The sequence below is a fragment of the Eucalyptus grandis genome, chromosome 8 (assembly GCF_016545825.1).
Source record: "Eucalyptus grandis isolate ANBG69807.140 chromosome 8, ASM1654582v1, whole genome shotgun sequence".
Taxonomy (NCBI): domain Eukaryota; kingdom Viridiplantae; phylum Streptophyta; class Magnoliopsida; order Myrtales; family Myrtaceae; genus Eucalyptus; species Eucalyptus grandis.
In genome coordinates this window covers 32,461,580-32,479,821 of record NC_052619.1, presented here as the reverse complement: position 1 = coordinate 32,479,821, position 18,242 = coordinate 32,461,580, and the positions used below count along the sequence as shown (strand labels likewise).

The following is an 18,242-nucleotide window of genomic DNA, read 5'->3' as shown; positions in this document are numbered from 1 at the left end:
AGGCCTAGTGCAGGCAATATACACTTGTTAGGATAGTGAAGATACCACGAAGCCTGGTCAACGACCCTCTTCGATGATCGAAGTTAAAAGCGGTTCGCCGGAACTGACCGATGGTGTAGGCACACGATAGACAGGAACAGGCATCTTCACTGGGAGGTTAGGGACATCGGCCTCAAATTTCAAAACTTGAATCGCTTGCCGTATCGACGGCCTCAAAGTCTGATCTGGATGAGCACACCACAACCCCACCATTATTAAGCACTCGACTTGCGTCTCCTCCAAATCTGAGCCCATCCTTTCATCAACAGCCTCTGGAAGCTTCTTGTCTCCGAAAAGTGCCCACACCCACTCTACCAAACTCATCTCCGACTCTGGACTTTTCGGATCCCTAGCTCTCCTTCCCGTGGCGATTTCTAGGGCGACGACACCAAAGCTGTACACATCTGATTCTTTGCTTGCTCGGCCAGTAGTCATGTACTCAGGTGCAAGGTACCCAAACGTACCGGCTAAACCAGTAGTCTGTGGACCGAGTTCGTGGTCCATCAGCCTTGCCAAACCAAAGTCACCCAATTTCACATTGAAATTAGAGTCTAGCATGACATTGCTAGACTTGATGTCCCTGTGTATTACACACTGCTCGCACTCTTCATGCAAATAGAAGATCGCTGATGCTAAACCGATCGAGATTCTATACCTAATGGACCAATTGAGAGGACCCTTCTTTCCAAAGAGATGCAAATCAAGGCTCCCATTCGGCATATACTCATAAACGAGCATGAACTCGTTCCCTTCGTGACACCAACCTATGAGCTGCACGAGGTTCCGGTGCCTTAAACTGCTGATGACCTTCACCTCAGTGACAAACTCTCTTTTCCCTTGCTTGGAGCCCCTCGATATTCTCTTTACCGCGATCATCGTGTCTAGGTTGAGTAAATATCCCCGGTACACAGCCCCGAATCCTCCTTCACCAAGCTTTCTATCACTTGAGAAGTTGTTGGTTGCCGATGCAAGATCTTGGTATGAAAATCTCCTCGGTCCGGCACGCCTCTCGAAGTCATCGTTGATGGACGTCAGCGTCGCCGTCTCTGTTATCTTCTCCGTGTTCTTTCGCTTCCTCCTCATCCATATGATTCCCATAGCTATTGCTACACCAGAAGCTACCATAACGCTTAGCGGAATCGTCAACCCAAGTATAAGGCCAACCCTTTTTGAATTACCACTATTCGGTCCCTCCATAGCTAAACTTGATTTGAAATCCCACGAACCAAGTGTGTCGTTCCATGTAATAGCCACTTGCGGCCGAAAAACCAATTATGACCCATTCGGGAAGGACTGTCCTCAGATCGATCTGATACGAGAGGCTCGTGTTCTCCTGGGGGTTTGGCGTAGTCTGAAAGCTCCAAGACGCACTCAAATTCATTGTGGAGGCATTATAATTGATCCATGCGTCGACAGTATCTCCGCTATGATAAGTGACATTCCAAGGAGTGGTAACGGCTGAAGCAATTGACTTTGTGTTGATTCCAACATGCTCATAATTGGGGTCCCATTCCGGGTTCGCAAAGGAGTCAAACTCGACATGTACGATTTGATTTTGGGACGAGTCGCTGTTCGTGGTGTTATACAGCCCCAGAAACCCGCCTATCGAATTAACGGGGATTTGAAATCCCACGGGAGCCATGAAAAACGCGAATCCCGCAGCGTAATGGCCATGAGACTGGCCGTTCGTGTCGATGGTGAACTGGAAGTGGGTAGTGAAATCGGAGAGCTTCCCGAACCGGAGTCCCATAACCGGACCTTCTCGTTGTATGTGACTCGGCCCACATGGCAGAAATAGAGCTGACTCGTCATGTCGACTGCTCCAACCATAGGCTTCGCATCTCCCTCGTACAGGATATCATTCGCAGCAGGATCGAAGCGAGAGATGTTGAATTCAAGGCAAATGACCGAGTACACAAGAAGGAAAGAGGAGAGGAGGGAAAGAGGTGTTGAAACTGATGAAGACATTATTGGACATAGAGTGACCAGAGAGAGACCTGAGATTGTGCAATGGACGTTGCTATAGATGAAAATGTCGCTCAGATTAAATAGCTTGATGTCTTTATCATTTGTTAGTTGTCATGATGCCTAGGTTTCAATGACTCGGGCATATTCTATAACAGAGGGAAGATCTACCAGAGAAAAATCAAGAGCTTGAAAATATAAACAAAGACATGTAGCCATCTGACTTCGATCAATCGCCAGTACCATTCTTTCGAGGTACATAGGAAATGCTTAACAACTGCGAGTGACTCGTTCAATTCACATATAAAGCCAGATTTGAAAGGTGCATGTACGATTAGATCGTGGAGAAGACCAATTCTCGTTAGGTCGCACTTGAGGCAGCTATAAGAATAAGACAAAGACTGTTGGACGATTTCAACAGAAGAAATCTAAAGGCCTGCCCACAGCAATTAGTCTTTTCGCTAAAATTAGTTCTCACTTATGGCTGCACGCTGGCAGAATCCATTAATATATATACACACACACATCATATATATTTAACTTGCTGTCAAAGGAATTCCAGAAATTGAGAATTAAAACTCGGTGCTTTGATAGAAAAATGGATCCGAAATGTAATGATTCTTATTTTATATAGATTAATAAGAAAAAAAAAGATTCTTTTGAATTATCAAAGCAAGAACTTTGCGTAGGAGTTGAAGTCCCAAAAAGACAATCAAGAATTCCTTTTAATGGGAGATCGGACTGTTTTTCATTGGAGGTGAAAAAATCGCCAACTTGATTGTACCAATTTGCAAACTTTTTCGTAACCTCGTGGCTTGGTCTGGGGCCTCTCTCTCTGTCTGTGATCTACTGCCACCTTGTGATGGTTATTGTCCGAAAGCAACGACGACCACCGTTCTCACTCATCCGAGAAAACTTTTGTGATTTAATGACCTCTTGTACTAATTTAATCTCCTGTTAATCTAATGAACGATACTTTAGCATTTGATTCGTAAAAATGAACGAATTGACCTTTCAAACAAGGTGCAGGAAAGCAGTGGGGCCATAATTAAAGGCTAGAATAGGAAAGGAAGGGAAAATTATCAATTCGGTCATAAACCTATAGTACGAATACCAATTCAGTCCTAAATTTTTTTAAATTTATCAATTTAGTTTTAAATCTTTGCTCTAAATTCTAATACAGTCATTTCTGTTGATTTTCGCCGAACATCACTAACAAAGTGGTATGCCATGTAGGACAGCTAGCGATGACTGCACTACCACGTTATCGATCTTTTGCAAAAATTGAACAAAATGATTACATTAGAATTTCACATGAATGTATAGAAATAAATTGACAAAATTAAAAAGTTCAAAATTAAATTGGAATCTATACAATAAATTTGTAGAAAATTTCAAATATAGAACTAAAGTGGAGGTGTTTTCTTAAAAGAGAACCTAAAGTAGACATTATATCAAATAAGGGTCTCAAGTAACCAATTAAGTCTCAAATAAGGGCCTAAACTCGCTAGATGATGAAATCTTATTTATAGTGAGGTGTATTATCATCCATGGACTTTTTCTTTATTTTTTCTTTCTTTCTTTTTTCTCTCTTTCTTTTCATTTTCTTTTCTTTCATTTTTCTCACGCCTCCTCCTTTGTTGTAGTCTCCCCCCCTACAAGCTTGAAGTTATACGCTATCGGTCGCCTTCTCTAGACCTAGGCTCAGATATACCTCCATCTGATGACAACGGTTCTAAAGTTTCTCTCAAAGGTGGTGGCGAACAAGGTTGAGGGCTCGAATAGGACTTGTCATTGGCAGCAATGTGGTCTGAATTTGAAATTAATGAGGCAAAAACGTTGCCAAGGTTGAAACAGATGCCTAATTAAGTCAGTCAAACAAGATGATTTGGCGACGTGTGAATAATGTTACTTCTGTTGTTAGCAAGCAGGACCAAAATCAGTGCAAAAATTGCAGTTGCTGGGTTGGTGCAAGGCGTGGAATATGTGAAGTTTGGTGTGCTCTCGAGGTGAGAGAACATATGTTGCTAAAGGGATTGGTTTGGACAATTCGGCGATTGTAGAGTCTCGGCAAAAGCAAAAGGTATTGCCAAGAAGATTAACCAATTGGTAATATTAGCCAGAGGCTTAAGAGGAGTTATGCTAAGGATTTATGTAGGCTGTCTGCTTGGAGGAATTTTGGAAAGAATCACTTAATTTGAGCAATCTTCCTTGTATGATTATTGAGTGCTTCAAAGCTCAAAGTTCAAAGTTCAAAGTTCAATCCTGCTGTGATGATAGAAGGACAAACAATTGCATAAACTTGGCGCTGAAGAAAATTTTACACATAAGATATAAGAGAATATTCAAGAAGTTACAATCTTGCATTGTCTCAATGAGATGTACAACTCATTCCGACATTCAAGAGGATGGTCTCAACAACCTAAAAACAAATGGTGGAAGCTTGTGTAATTGAACTCAATTCAACACAATGTCAATTCATTCCCATATTAGTTGTGCGGCTGAATTTGTAATCTATGAAAAAGAAATCACAGCACAACATATATGGATTTTTCATTCCACTAATAGCAAAAACTTATGATGGTTGATGATGAAAATAACATGAGAATATGATCTAAGTTGTGTCAAATTTGTAGCACCACCGCAACAACTTCAAAGCATTTGATACTGAGGCAAATGATATGCACTCTATTAAATCACCCGCACCTGATTCAACATGATGTCGGAGGACTTGTATGATTGCAACATTTATGCTCAAATTTACAGGTCAAGATAAATCAAGATCTAGATGACACTGAAGCAATTTTATTAAGAGCAACGGTTTCAAACAAACCGAAGATGCAAAAAGCTAGATAAGAGGCCAACCCTAAAGTGCTCAAACTTTGTCAGCAAATTCAACACTAACAATTTGCTCATAGTACTTTTGCTTCATAACATGTTCTCAAACACTCCTAATTCACCCAATATCATGCCCTTTTATTCTTGGAGCTCCACAATGAACTCATTCCTCATCCTAAACTGCAGCTTCTAAGCTTCTTGCTCAAACTTCTTGTTCTACAGCTCCTAGTAGTTATAAACCTCTTTATCAGCTTTAGCAAGGGCCTTTTTGGCTCAACACCTTCTCGACATCATAGCAATTTGATATAATGAAGCCCTCAGATAAAAAAGGAAGAAGTTTCTAATTATCCATTGTTAAAACAAAATAAACCCATTCAAACATTTCATCGAACATCTTTGGGCACGTGGCGTGCCTCTAAGAAAGACAATCAACTCAAACTGGAAACTTGTAATGGTCGTCGGGATAAAAGAATCATATTGTAAGCTTGTCACTTTTGGCTTTGTGAGATCTTTTATGAACGATTTTGAGGAATGTAACTTAAAATATTCAATGAGCTAGGTTGTGTTGTAATGGCTTGCGTTGAAGAAAAGCTAGTCCTAGTCATGAGACGAGATGGCAGAGAGAGAGGGGGGCTGATAGAGTAATGATAATGTGGAAGATGGAGGTGTAGATGACTAGCTGGTCCTCATCCTGGTCCTGGTAATTCATTGAGCTCGCAGGTAGGGGCAACTAAAGCATGAGGAAGATGAAAGAACAAGAAGAAAAGAAAGAGAGAAAGAAGAAGGAAAAATATAATTAAAGAAAAAAATTTACTTGGATGAAAATGCCCTGGAAAGAGATAAGATTTGGCCAACCAGTAAAATCAGAGATCTTTATTTGAGACTGAATCGGTCACTTCACATCCTTATATAAGAGAATGTCTACTTTGAGCCCTCTTTTAAGAAAACACATTCATTTTGGGCCCTTATTTGAATTTTTTTCCATAAATTGACTAATTGGGTAATTTTCTAGAAAATAAAGGCTACTAATATTAGGAATCCACTATTTGACAACCGCTTATTATTAGATCCAGATATCACAAACAAAAGGGATAAATTGGTTGAAATGTAACTAACTATAGATTGCAAACTCTTTCTCTGCAAGTGTAGTTATTAACGCTTTTTATAAACTGTAAACTCTGGATCTTCTTAAAATGGTGTGAATGTAATAGCAAGAGTGACCCAAAAAAAAAAAAAATGCAATAAAAAAGAAAGAGAGATGGAGAATATCAAAATAGAGATTTATAGCGATTCCCTTCTCCTTTCACCTATTCCCCTCTTTCTGCTCTGGATAGAACTTGTTTATTTTACAGTTCACCTGCTATAAGATTGGTTCCTCTGTTGTTGCCACACAGTGAATCAGGACACGTGGATGAATATCATCATTTTTCTACGTCGTTGCATTTAGAGTGAGGTCATATTGCATGGAGCATAGTTTTCATTAAACAAGCAAAAACCCAAAAATAGTTGGTTGAAATTTTGTGTTAATTAAAAATTATCACTAGGTTGAATATGTGTTTTTCTAATTAACCTTGTGATACTTACGTTGCTTTAAGGTGAGTAATTCCATCGTCTTCTTGCAATTTAATGCTTTTGATTTTCAAGTGTTAGATAACGATTATGCACTCGCATGATTGCCTCACATGTTAGTAGATTGGTGTAAAATCAATTCAAGATGCTTGACAAACATTTTCTCAAAATGAACAAATTTAGGTACTAAAAGAGCATTAGTTAATTAATTAGTGTAACCAAGTCCCTGACTATAAATTCTTTGATTCCATAGGAAATGAGGTATATTTCCATAGCTCACTTGAATTCTAATAGACCCCAATAAGCCAAGAGTATGACTTTTCATTAGAAATTTTTATAGCATCAATTTGAACCTAAAATTGAAAAATAACGTCACATGAGGTATAGGCTTAGAAAAACTCGCACCTAAATGAGGACCATAGGTTCGCCTTTTAGGCGATACCCTTAAACCTTTGTCTTTCCCCTCTCGGACTGAAAACGTAGGTCACGATAATCATAACTTTTTTTTTTTCTAACCACTTGAATTTCGTTACTCCTAAAAAATGGTCACCTGAGTACCATAATTTTTAATTGATCACTTATGTACTATAACTTTTTAAAAACATTCACCCAAAGTGCCGAAAATCCAATGTGGCATGCCCCTTGTCGTGAACATTTTAAAAATGTTAGGGCACTTAAATGATTGATTAAAGCTATAGAAACTTTAAGTAAATGGAAAAAAAGTTACATCACATCTCACTTAAGTGAACATCGTACATAAGTTATGACATTTAAGTTATTGAAAAAATTGTTATGACACTTAAATAAGCGACATACGAGAGTTATGGCCTTTGTATTGTCCTTTTTCTATTATTTTAATTTTTAATTAATCAACAAAACCCAAAATTAGCTTAATGTCTCATTTATGTCATGTCTAGTTGATTGTTGCGTCATGGAATTTATTATGTAAGTCACTATGTGATTTAAATTATGCTTGCATTAGTCATGTTCGTGTAGCTTTCTTAGGAACAATTTCGAATTTATGATGATACTCAAAACTAGGAAAAGCAAAAAGATTAGGTTGCATATAGCAGTCTTTCATCATAACGATTATTAACTCCGAGACCGATAGTCTATGCATAATCATACATGCTTTAGGCATCTCATTTGGGTAATGCATAGATTAAAGGATTGAATCTTTACCTTTTGATTCATAGTTCATAGGGGTCGCGCTCTGGGACTTTATAGCAAAGCTTTGTTTGAGTCGCTCAACATGATCCAGGTTCTTTAATTCTTCTAGTAATTTATTTATTGCTCCATAATTTTTGTTTATTGCATCATGCATGATCACCTTTTATATGTTAGTGGCTTAGGAATATAAACTCATGAAAATTGCACGTAATATTTTGTTTCAATAAAAGAGCAAATATACTGAAAAGACTTTAGATCCATCTAGTTTAACTAAATTGCTGAACTCATAAATTTGTGGTTCACAAAAATAAGATAGACTCCTTGCCTTACTCAGGCTTCTAACCCACCCTTACCTTACTCGGGCTTCTAACCAACCCATAATTAGTTAGCGGGGACTACTAAATTAAATTTTGAATACATAATTGATTGAGAAAACCAAGTTGCCACCAGTATGGATTCAAAGGGCTTGTGTAGGGAAGTTGCCACCCCACAACAGGAACCATTTGCGCCCGCTTTGCAATCCGCCTGCTTTTTTGGCGGTTCACGTCGAGAGGTTTGGAATAGCTTCCTCAACTTCTTTCGTTTGAAGTCGCCTTCCTCTTTGCCCCAAATCCTTAGTTTAGGGTTAGGGTTTGAAGAACGCCTCTGATTTAGAATCAATTCGTTAATTTAGGGTAAATATTGTGTTAAACGACATTGTTTAGGTCCAATCATGCTTACTTCACTTTGCCAGCAAGCCACATTGGAGATTTCCAGCCACATAAATTTGTGATGACTATGAAATAATTATTATTTTTTTCCAAAAGTGTTACCAAGTGAGTGATCAAAAGTTTTGGTGCTAAAGTAAGTATCGTATTACGGTACTTCATCCTTCTTTCATAAATTTAAAATAGGTAGTCTTTGTTTTGTATTTAAGTCCTTAATTATGGCCCGGCTACTTTCCTAGACATTGTTTTTTTTTTTTTTTTTGAGCAAAACTATCCTAGACATTGTTTGAAAGGTCAATTCATTCATTATCATGAATCACATAAAATAAGCAGTGGTCATTATACTGACAGGCCAAGAGATAAATTAGTACAGCAGGAGCTCATTACATCACTTAAGTTTCTTAACATTGTCTGATTTCTGAAGTAATTATTAAACGACTTAATTTTTAGGTTTTGTTTGGCAGTCCCAATTTGAGCTAGATAGGAAAACAAATTATTATATATGGTGTTTGGTGACGTTCTCCAAACCGGATAAATCCGGATATAATGCCACATATCTTATCTAAAATGGGGGGACTCTAATTGATAAAAATCGAGAAAAATAAATTAAGAATTTCTATCATCTTGCAGCAATAAAGTAATAGAGTGGAAAATTCAAAAAGTTTTGGTACTCACGTGATTGAAAAAAAAAAAGAGTTAAAACCTTTAAACGAGTACCGTACGTGTGTTGTGGCACTTGGTGTCCTTTTCCTGGGAAAATTTCATTAATTTTCTTAATAATGAAATCTAATGACTTGACCTATAAAATAAAAAGAAATCCAATGACGGTTTCCTGTGGATGAACGGACGCTTTTAAACAGTTACTAGCCGCGGCATCAATTCACATCTTTCAAAACGAACTAAACATCTGGAATTCAGAACAAGTGAATACTAGAAACCCCAAGATAGGACCAGTTGAGTTTTCAGCATCGAATTGAGTTGTCACACAAGAATTCACTTAGATTCAATTTACTTAAAAATGAGAAAAACGTTTACGACAAACTTCATTGTTCCGAAGCTTGAGAAAAAATTAAGAGCACTTGCAACATGATTCTTATTCAATCCTTCCAATAGTAAATTAACCACCCTCAAGCTCAACGACCCTCTCGGAGGCTATCGGCGATGAGAGGCTCGCTGGAGCTGATGGACGGCGGCAACTGCACGGGGTACACTGCAGGTGACATCTTATAAGGAAGAACAGGCACCGGAATCTCAAAATTAAGGGCCTGAAGCGCTTGCCTCATGGAGGGCCTCAAGCCCTTATCAGGATGAGCACACCACAAGCCCACGACCAACAACCGCTCCACTTGTTTCCCATCAAAAATCCACTTTGAGTCTCTCATCCACAGCCTTAACGACCCGGTTTTCCCATGGAGGTCCCACACCCACTCCACCAAATTCATCTGCGACGATTGCTCCATTGGATCAACGGACCTCCGTCCCGTAGCAATCTCGAGCGCAACCACCCCGAAGCTATACACATAGGACTGCTTGCTCGCTCGCCCTGTGCTCATGTACTCCGGGGCCAGGTATCTGAACTTGTGGGCTAGCCTGGTCGTCTGCGGCCCAAGCTCGTGGTCCATGAGGCGGGCCAGCCCTAAGTCTCCAAGCTTGACTTTGAACCTCGAGTCTAGCTTCACATTGCTCCACTTGATGCGCCGGTGCATCACGCACTGCTCCCACTCCCGAGATAGAAGAGCGCAAGGCGAGCCCGACCGAAATCTTGTACCAGGCAGCCTAACTTAGAAGCCTCCTCTTGCCGAAGAGGTGCCTGTGGAGGCTACCGTTCGGCATGAACTCGTAGACAAGCAGGAACTCATTGGCCTTGTGGCACCAACCTATAAGTTGCACTAAATTTCTGTGCCCCAAGCTACTGATCATCTTCACCTCCGTTATGAACTCCTCGTTCCCTTGTTTCAAACCTCTTGATATCTGCTTCACCGTGACTGCCGCGTCCAGGCCTGATGGATTTTTCTTTTTGATGGACTTGAGTTGGCCCGTCCGCCCATGTTGGGTCCAAAAGGCCCGGCCCGTGAGTTGAGGGCCCATGGAGGAAGTTATTTAAAAATAAAGAAAAATCAGAGAGGCGGTTAATAAGAGATTGAAGGGTTACATATTCTAATAGGCTGAAGAAAGATTACGCTCTCTCGCTCTCGACTTACGTTCGCTCTCGACGCACGTCCTCTCTAAGAAGAACTTATGTCCTTTCAGACTGCTCTCCCCGAAGAACAGTTTATCCTTTGAAGAACGGCGTGGTTTATCCCTCTTTGATTCGCAACACCAGGGTTTAGTCTATGGAAACAAGGTACGTTTGTTTATGTGACGTGCCTTAGGATCGGTGATTCATGAATTTTATTGGGTTCGCTTCCGCTACGTTTGTGTTCGACTTTGTGTCGAATTACTGTTATGGGGATCTGTTTCCCGAATCTAAAACACAACATTGGTATCAGAGCCTAATTCATGTTTTCCCGACCCTTTTCATGTTTATGAATGATTTTTGATTGATTTTTCGTGAAAATAATCGGCCGACACGGATCGGGCGAAAAATCCCAACACCCGAGCATTCATCCATTTTTCGAGTTTACGTAATTCAAAATCAATTTCTGATGGCGTAGGATAGAAGGGCTTGTCAAGACGATCGCGACGAGTGGCGAAACGCCGTCAACGGTCGCCAGACGCGCCCCCACGCGCAGCCGGAGCGAAGCGACGTCTACGGCGCGTGCGTCGCACGCACGTGGGCGACCGACGCGCGCACGTGCGCATCCGCGGTCGCTGGCGCATGCGAGGCACGCGCCGGTCGGTCGGTCCGACCCGGCCCAACCGGTCCGACGACCCGGCGACCCGACCCACCGCCTGTTGACTCCGACCCGTTAACCCGTTGACTAGACCGTTGACTTGACCGTTGACAAAAAAAAATCTGTTTCTTTTTCAATTATGTCAGTGGGGTTATAAGTAATCCATTTTTATTCTGCATTTGTTACATGAATCATGGAAAATTATGTATTTTCCCTTATGTTCATTATGGATTATAAGTAATCCATTTTTAGTTCTGCATTTGTTGCAAGAACTATGATGTGTTATGCACGGATACCTGCATTCCCGAGAATAGGCGAAGGAAGAGCAAGACTTAAAAGGCTAATGACAAAGTTGGCTAATTATCGGTGGCATGACGGTGATTTAGTATCACATATGGTCAGGGTCAATCAGATAATACAGGAAATCATTTGGAATGGTTATCTTATGCCGAATTTTGAGAAGGTGCCGACTTTGATGAACACTCTTCCACCTGAATGGCAAGCAGTGTTAGATTGCCTATGGGAGGTCAACGTGGTCCCGGGTTATAGGAGACTAGTATAAGCTTTTGTAAAGTACTATAAGATTGAATTAACCAAAACTTCAACCCTTAGATTGAGCGCCACATGGCGCAGAGTGAATGCGCCTTGAAGGTGACATGAGTGCTCTCCAAAGTTTTCCACACAGTTGGCAAATGTGCCTTCAAATTTCTTAAATATTTTGACTGATAGATTATAATGGACTTTCCCTATTTATTTCTTATATTAGTTTGAGATGTTTTGGGTGTAAATATCTCTTTCTATGTTGATATTTTCCTCTGTGTATATTACTTAGTGTAGTTGATAATTGTATTATGTGAAAACATTATTATTCTATTGGATGTCAAATATTATTTGCTTTCAGTTATTGTTGACTGCTATGCATAGTTCATAGAAGTTTTTGTAACTTCATAGAACTTATTTTGCATAAGACAATTATATTAATAATAGTTTTAAGTTAGGATTTTTGGAGGATAATTGAAAACATAGTGACATTTTGATTTTGAAACCTTACTTGAAATTGTTCATTGATATGATGGGTCTGTGCAAAATGGATGCATAAATGATAGGCATTAATTATGCGTGCATATATGTCTGATGTGTTCAGATCGATGGTTTCAGCAACTAAGAACGTAATTGCTGATATAAACGGCAACAATTGTGAAATATTGAATATGAAGATTCAATATATGCTGGAAAAGTAAGAAGCACTAGGAGCTCTTGACCATGTTATGGAAGATCTTGAGGATGACGTGCGCCACCTTGAGCTAGTAGAGGACCGCATAACGGCATTTGAGCCGAAAATAGATATTTGTAATGCTAGTTCTAGCTCAGAAAGGGCTTTGAGCTCTAAACACAAGCATATTGATTCGTTCAATATGTGGAAATGCAAATGATCAAGTCCTTATTGCAAGAAATCAAGAGTTAACTAACACAAGAGAGGAAAACATCCTCAAGTGAAGAAAATGTCAAAGGTGAGGTGTTACAATTGTGACATGAAAAGTCACTATGCTCGCAACTGTTGTGAGCCGAAAAAGGTAAACACCTCTTGTACATTTGAGAACTTTGCTTATGTGTCAAGTTCTGTATTATTGGCTGAATCCAATCCTTTATGGACTGTAGATTCAAGAGCGACAGACCATGTAGCGAAGGATAGAGAATCATTCGTGGAATTCCAATGATACCAACTGGAACTAAGTGAATCTATGTGGGAAATAACTCCAGAGCTGAAGTTAAAGGGATTGGCACCTGCCAATTGAACATGCGTGATGGACGCACCTTGTTCCCACATGATGTTCTATATGCTCCGAAGACTCGTCAAAATTTAGTGTCTGTTTTGGTGTTGGTTAAGCTTGGTTTTAATGTGAACTTCCGTAATAGAGGTGTAGATTTGTATTTGGATACAAACTACTATGGCTGTGGTCATTTTTGGATGGTTTTATTGTATTAAATGTTGACTGGTGATGTCAATGTTTGTTATTCCCTTTTCACGTCTTCTACTTCATATAATAATGATGTGAGTGTGTGGCATGCTAGACTTGGTCATATTGGCCAACAACGTATGAATAGACTGGCCAAAGAGGGCTTGTTGGACAACATTGAAAAAGGCGATTTGCCTAGATGTGAGCATTGCCTAATAAGGAAAACGACAAGGAAACCATTTGGAAAAGGTAAAAGAGCTGAATTTTCTCTGCATTTAATCCATTCTGACGTCTGTGGTCCAATGAATGCGAGAGGAAGGCATGGGGCTGTTTATTTCATCACTTTTATAGATGATTATACTCGATTCGATATGTCTATTTGATTTCTCATAAATTTGAAGCATTAAGTTGTTTCAAAAGGTTTATGAACTTGGTAGAAAATCAATTAGATAAGAAAATAAAAGTATTTAGATCCGATCAAGGTCGAGAATATTTATCTGATGAGTTCAGAAAATTATGTGATGAAAAAGGAATAGAAAGACAGTTGTCTATTCCATATACTCATCAACAAAATGGTGTTGCGGAGAGAAGAAACAAAACCTACTGGAAATGATTAGGTACATGATGGCGCATGCTAACTTACCTATCACTTTTTGGAGTGATGCGTTGTTAACTGCTGCCTATGTACTTAACCGGATGCCTTCCAAATCAGTTATTTCCACTCCATATGAGTTATGGACAGGTAGAAAACCGGACTTAAGTTTTCTTAAGCCATGGGGTTGTGTTGCCTATATTCATAAGTCCTCTCACAAATTTGGGAAATATGGTCACAGAGGAAAGAAGAGTATTTTCATAAGATACTCTAAACACTTAAAAGGGTATGTGTTCATAGGTGAGCAGGAAAGTGGGAGTATAACTGAATTTAAATCACGGGATGTCACATTCTTAGAGGATGAATTTCCTAAGAAAGGCAAAATAGGGGAAGATTACCCCCTATTTGAAACCTTGGATCAAGATAATGATATTAGAGGAGTTCGTCCAAGTGGGAGTAATATGAGAAGTAATGAATTAAATTCAACTCATTCTCAATTGCAACCACATGATGAGACGACGTTATCATTATCTAATCCTAGTGGGAGCATAATGGGGAATGATGTGCAAAGTGTACAATCTCCCATACGGCGAACAAGTCGCCAAAGTATTCCCGTCGACGTTTTGACATTGAAGGGAAACTTTTATGATTGCTCCAAGCAAAATGAGGATGAGCCAAGAAATATTAATGAGGCTCTAAATTGCCTTAGTAAGGAAAAATGGATTTATGCAATGAAAGAGGAGATGGAGTCAATGAAATCAAACCAAGTTTGGAAAAAGGACACAAAGTTATTGGGAACAAGTGGGTTCTCAAAATAAAGCAAAAAGCTGATGGCTCGATAGAAAGGCATAAGGCTCGCCTTGTGGCGAAGGGGGTATAATCAACGGGAAGGAATTGATTATGAAGAAACATTTTCTCCTGTAGTGAGATTTATCTCGATTCGCATTATTCTGGCAATAGTGGCTAGTATGGATCTTGAGTTACATCAAATGGATGTAAAGACTGCTTTCCTCAATGGAGAATTAGATGAAGAAATATATATGGAATAACCTACTGGTTTCATTAAAGAAGGCCAAGAAGAAAAGTATGTCGACTTTTGAGGTCGATATATGGCCTTAAGCGATCGTCAAAAACAATGGTATATACGTTTTCATAATGTCATAATGGCATATGATTTTACAATGATAGATGAGGATCATTGTATATATATCAAAAGATTCAAAGATCAATTTGTGATCATATCATTATATGTTGATGATATACTAATAGCCGGAAGTAATATGGAGTTTGTTAATATTGTGAAGAGCTGGTTATCTTCCAACTTTGAGATGAAAGACATGGGTGATGCTACATACATTCTTGGAGTTAAGATTTCGAGAAATCATTCGAAGAGATCATTATCTCTTTCGCAAGAAACATATAAAAATCGGGTTCTTGAACAATTTCGTATGCAAGATAGAAGACCCATAGATACTCCTATTAGAAAAGGTGAAGGATTGAGCCACAGATTGTGTCCAATGACTTAAGAGAATGAACAAATGAAACATGTTCCTTATGCTAGTGTTGTTGGGAGCTTGATGTATGCTATGATGTGTACAAGACCTGACATATGTTTTGCAGTTGGAATGGTGAGTATATACAAATTCAATCCAGGTCAAGCACGTTGGAAAGCCGTTAAAAGAATACTAAGGTATCTAAAGGGAACTGTTGATTATATGTTAAGTTATCAAGGAAAGGATCTACGACTCTAAGGCTATTCGATGCTGATTGGAGAGGAGATTTAGATAAAAGGAAATCTATCTTTGGTTTGTTTTCTTACTAAATAATGGCGACATATGTTGGAGCAGCAAGAAACAAACGTGTATAGCCTTGTCCACGATGGAAGTTGAGTTCATGGTATTATCAGCAGCAGTATAAAGTGTTTGGCTTAAAGATTTTTGGATCATTTAGGTGCTATTGAGAAAGCTGCATATTCATTGTTAATTAATGTGATAGCCCAAGCAGCAAAAAGCGTACACCGAAGATCCAAAATATCATGCCAAGACAAACATATAGATATCAAGTATAACTTTGTCAAAGATATGGTTACACGAAAGGATGTGAATTTACAGTACATATCTACGCATAAAATGGTAGCAGATCCTATGACAAAGCCAATACCTAGATATGTGTTTTGTGGCCATGTGAAATCTCTAGGATTGCGTAGAGACTGATGTACTGAATATTGTAATTTCCCTAAATGCTCACATTTGATGAATTTGTGTTTTCATCATTAATGCCTATGAATCTTTGTTTGATCTTTATGCATCTTAATGCTCAGTGCATTACTTTAAGTTGAAAAAGTATGTCGGACAGATACAAGATTAGCCCACTCACACGGGTAATTGCCTCTATTTACTATGTGATAAATAGAGATGAGACTGTTTTTAAGCTTATTATCTAGGTGATAATCGAGAGCTTAAGCTTAAAATATATTTGTCGCCTTAACTGAGTGTACATAATATTTACTATATCCGAAAGTAAAATAACCCACATATTTTACTTTATCTGTCCATGATGCCAAATGTGAGTTCTGATGAATTTTGTGAATGAGTAGATATGTGAACTCAAGTTAGACATTGGGTATGTCTGAACTATCATTTGTACGGTATTGAAGTGTAGACATACGCTCCATGGGAAATGAGTTAATACTGTAATACGTATTTCATATTACGTATGCATGAGACGACCAATAAGAGTGGCAAAAGTTTAATCTCAACTTTTATGCCGTATGAGACTCTTGAGGAAAAGAGTTTCTCATTTTTAGTCCCCTCATAACTTTTACTTATTCTCAAGATTTCTATTTAGTGTTTGATATCTTAGAATGTTGCCAATGGTCATGAGTTGATTCGATCTAATGGGACATTTCTAGAAAAGCAAGCTGAATTGAAATTGAGAGTTTGAAGGAAAGAGGAAGATCGAGTTTGGAGAATCACGTTGTAGTTTTGTATTCACTGGTTAACCAATTATGACTGTCTTTGTGATAATCATAATTGTGAATACAACTATATATATATATATATATATATATATATCATTGTTTAAAAGAGATCAAAAGAAATATAAATGTGATCGATCGATCTAGGGTACTGCATACTAAATCTACTCAGGATATGATGCCCATTATGAGCTGCTATATATTCCTAACAGATGTATGGCAACAAGCTCTCAAAGTATGCTGGTCGCACGGACTATTCACTAGTATGAATGTTGCAGTGAGGAAAAGAGGATTTTGTTCGACCCACCATGTAAAGTGGGAGTCTATGATAGTCTATGGATTTTTCTCGATTGGCTTCGAGTAGGGCCCGTCTGCCCATGTTGGTTTTGAACCACCATGTGCGAGTGGGAGATGATGGATTTTTTTTTGATGGACCTGAGTTGGCCCGTCCGCCCATGTTGGGTCCAAAAGGCCCAGCCCGTGAGTTAAGGGCCCATGGAGGAAGTTATTTAAAAATAAAGAAAAATCAGAGAAGCGGTTAATAAGAGATTGAAGGGTTACGTATTCTAATAGGATGAAGAAAGATTACGCTCTCTCGCTCTCTGACTTACGTTCGCTCTTTGACGCACGTCCTCTCTAAGAAGAACTTACGTCCTTTCAGACCGCTCTCTCCCGAAGAACAGTTTATTCTCTGAAGAACGGCATGGTTTATCCCTCTTTGATTCGCAACACCGGGGTTTAGTCTGTGGAAACAAGGTACGTTCGTTTATGTGACGTGACTTAGGATCGGTGATTCATGAATTTTATTGGGTTCACTTCCGCTACGTTTGTGTTCGACTCTGTGTTGAATTACTGTTCTGGGGATCTGTTTCCCGAATCTAAAACACAACAAGGCCAACCAGATATCCCCTGTAGACCGCCCCGCACCCACCTTCACCCATCTTCCTCTCCTCGGCGAAGTTGTTGGTAGCAGAAACGAGGTATGCATACGTAAACCTCCATGGCCCTTCCCTCATTAACTTTGCCATCTCCAATCCCTCGCTCCTCTTCCTCCTCGAGAGAATTGCTAATATCACCACCATGCTGCAGGATAGGACTCCTAGTGGAACTGCTAAGCCAACAACTTACTTGGTCCTTTTGGCATTTTGTTGCTTTTCCTTGACTTCGAGGTTCAAACTGAAGGACCAAGATTTAAGTTGGTGACGTTAGTGTAATGGGCAGTTGCAGCTGAGAAACCAATCATCACCTCCTCGAGCAAGACAGCACTAAGGACTCATCCCTAGTGACGTTATCTCCTCAAAATAAATAGGAGACGGATAAAGCAATTTCTTGGGGAGTAAGAGACTAAGTGGATTTATTAAGGAGATAGTCAAAATATTTTTGAGGTGGTGTAATTGATAGAATTATTTGATTTCACTTTCTATGCAAATTTCAATATTTCATTGCACTACAAGAAGATTTTAAAAAAATTTATGGCACTTTGGTGACTAGTAGTACTAGAGAGAGACAGTTAATATCAAAATACTCGGTGTTGACACCTGAATTTTGTCAACACGTTTAAGTGTCCATTTTTGCAAAAATATAAAAATACAA

At 39.1% G+C, this 18,242-nt stretch overlaps 2 pseudogenes; both read right to left on the bottom strand.

The window, feature by feature from the left end:
• Nucleotides 1–57: 57 nt before the first annotated feature.
• LOC120287167 lies at nucleotides 58–2,007 on the bottom strand (annotated as a pseudogene).
• Nucleotides 2,008–9,421: 7,414 nt separating this feature from the next.
• LOC120287166 lies at nucleotides 9,422–17,731 on the bottom strand (annotated as a pseudogene).
• Between the last annotated feature and the right edge of the window lie 511 nt (nucleotides 17,732–18,242).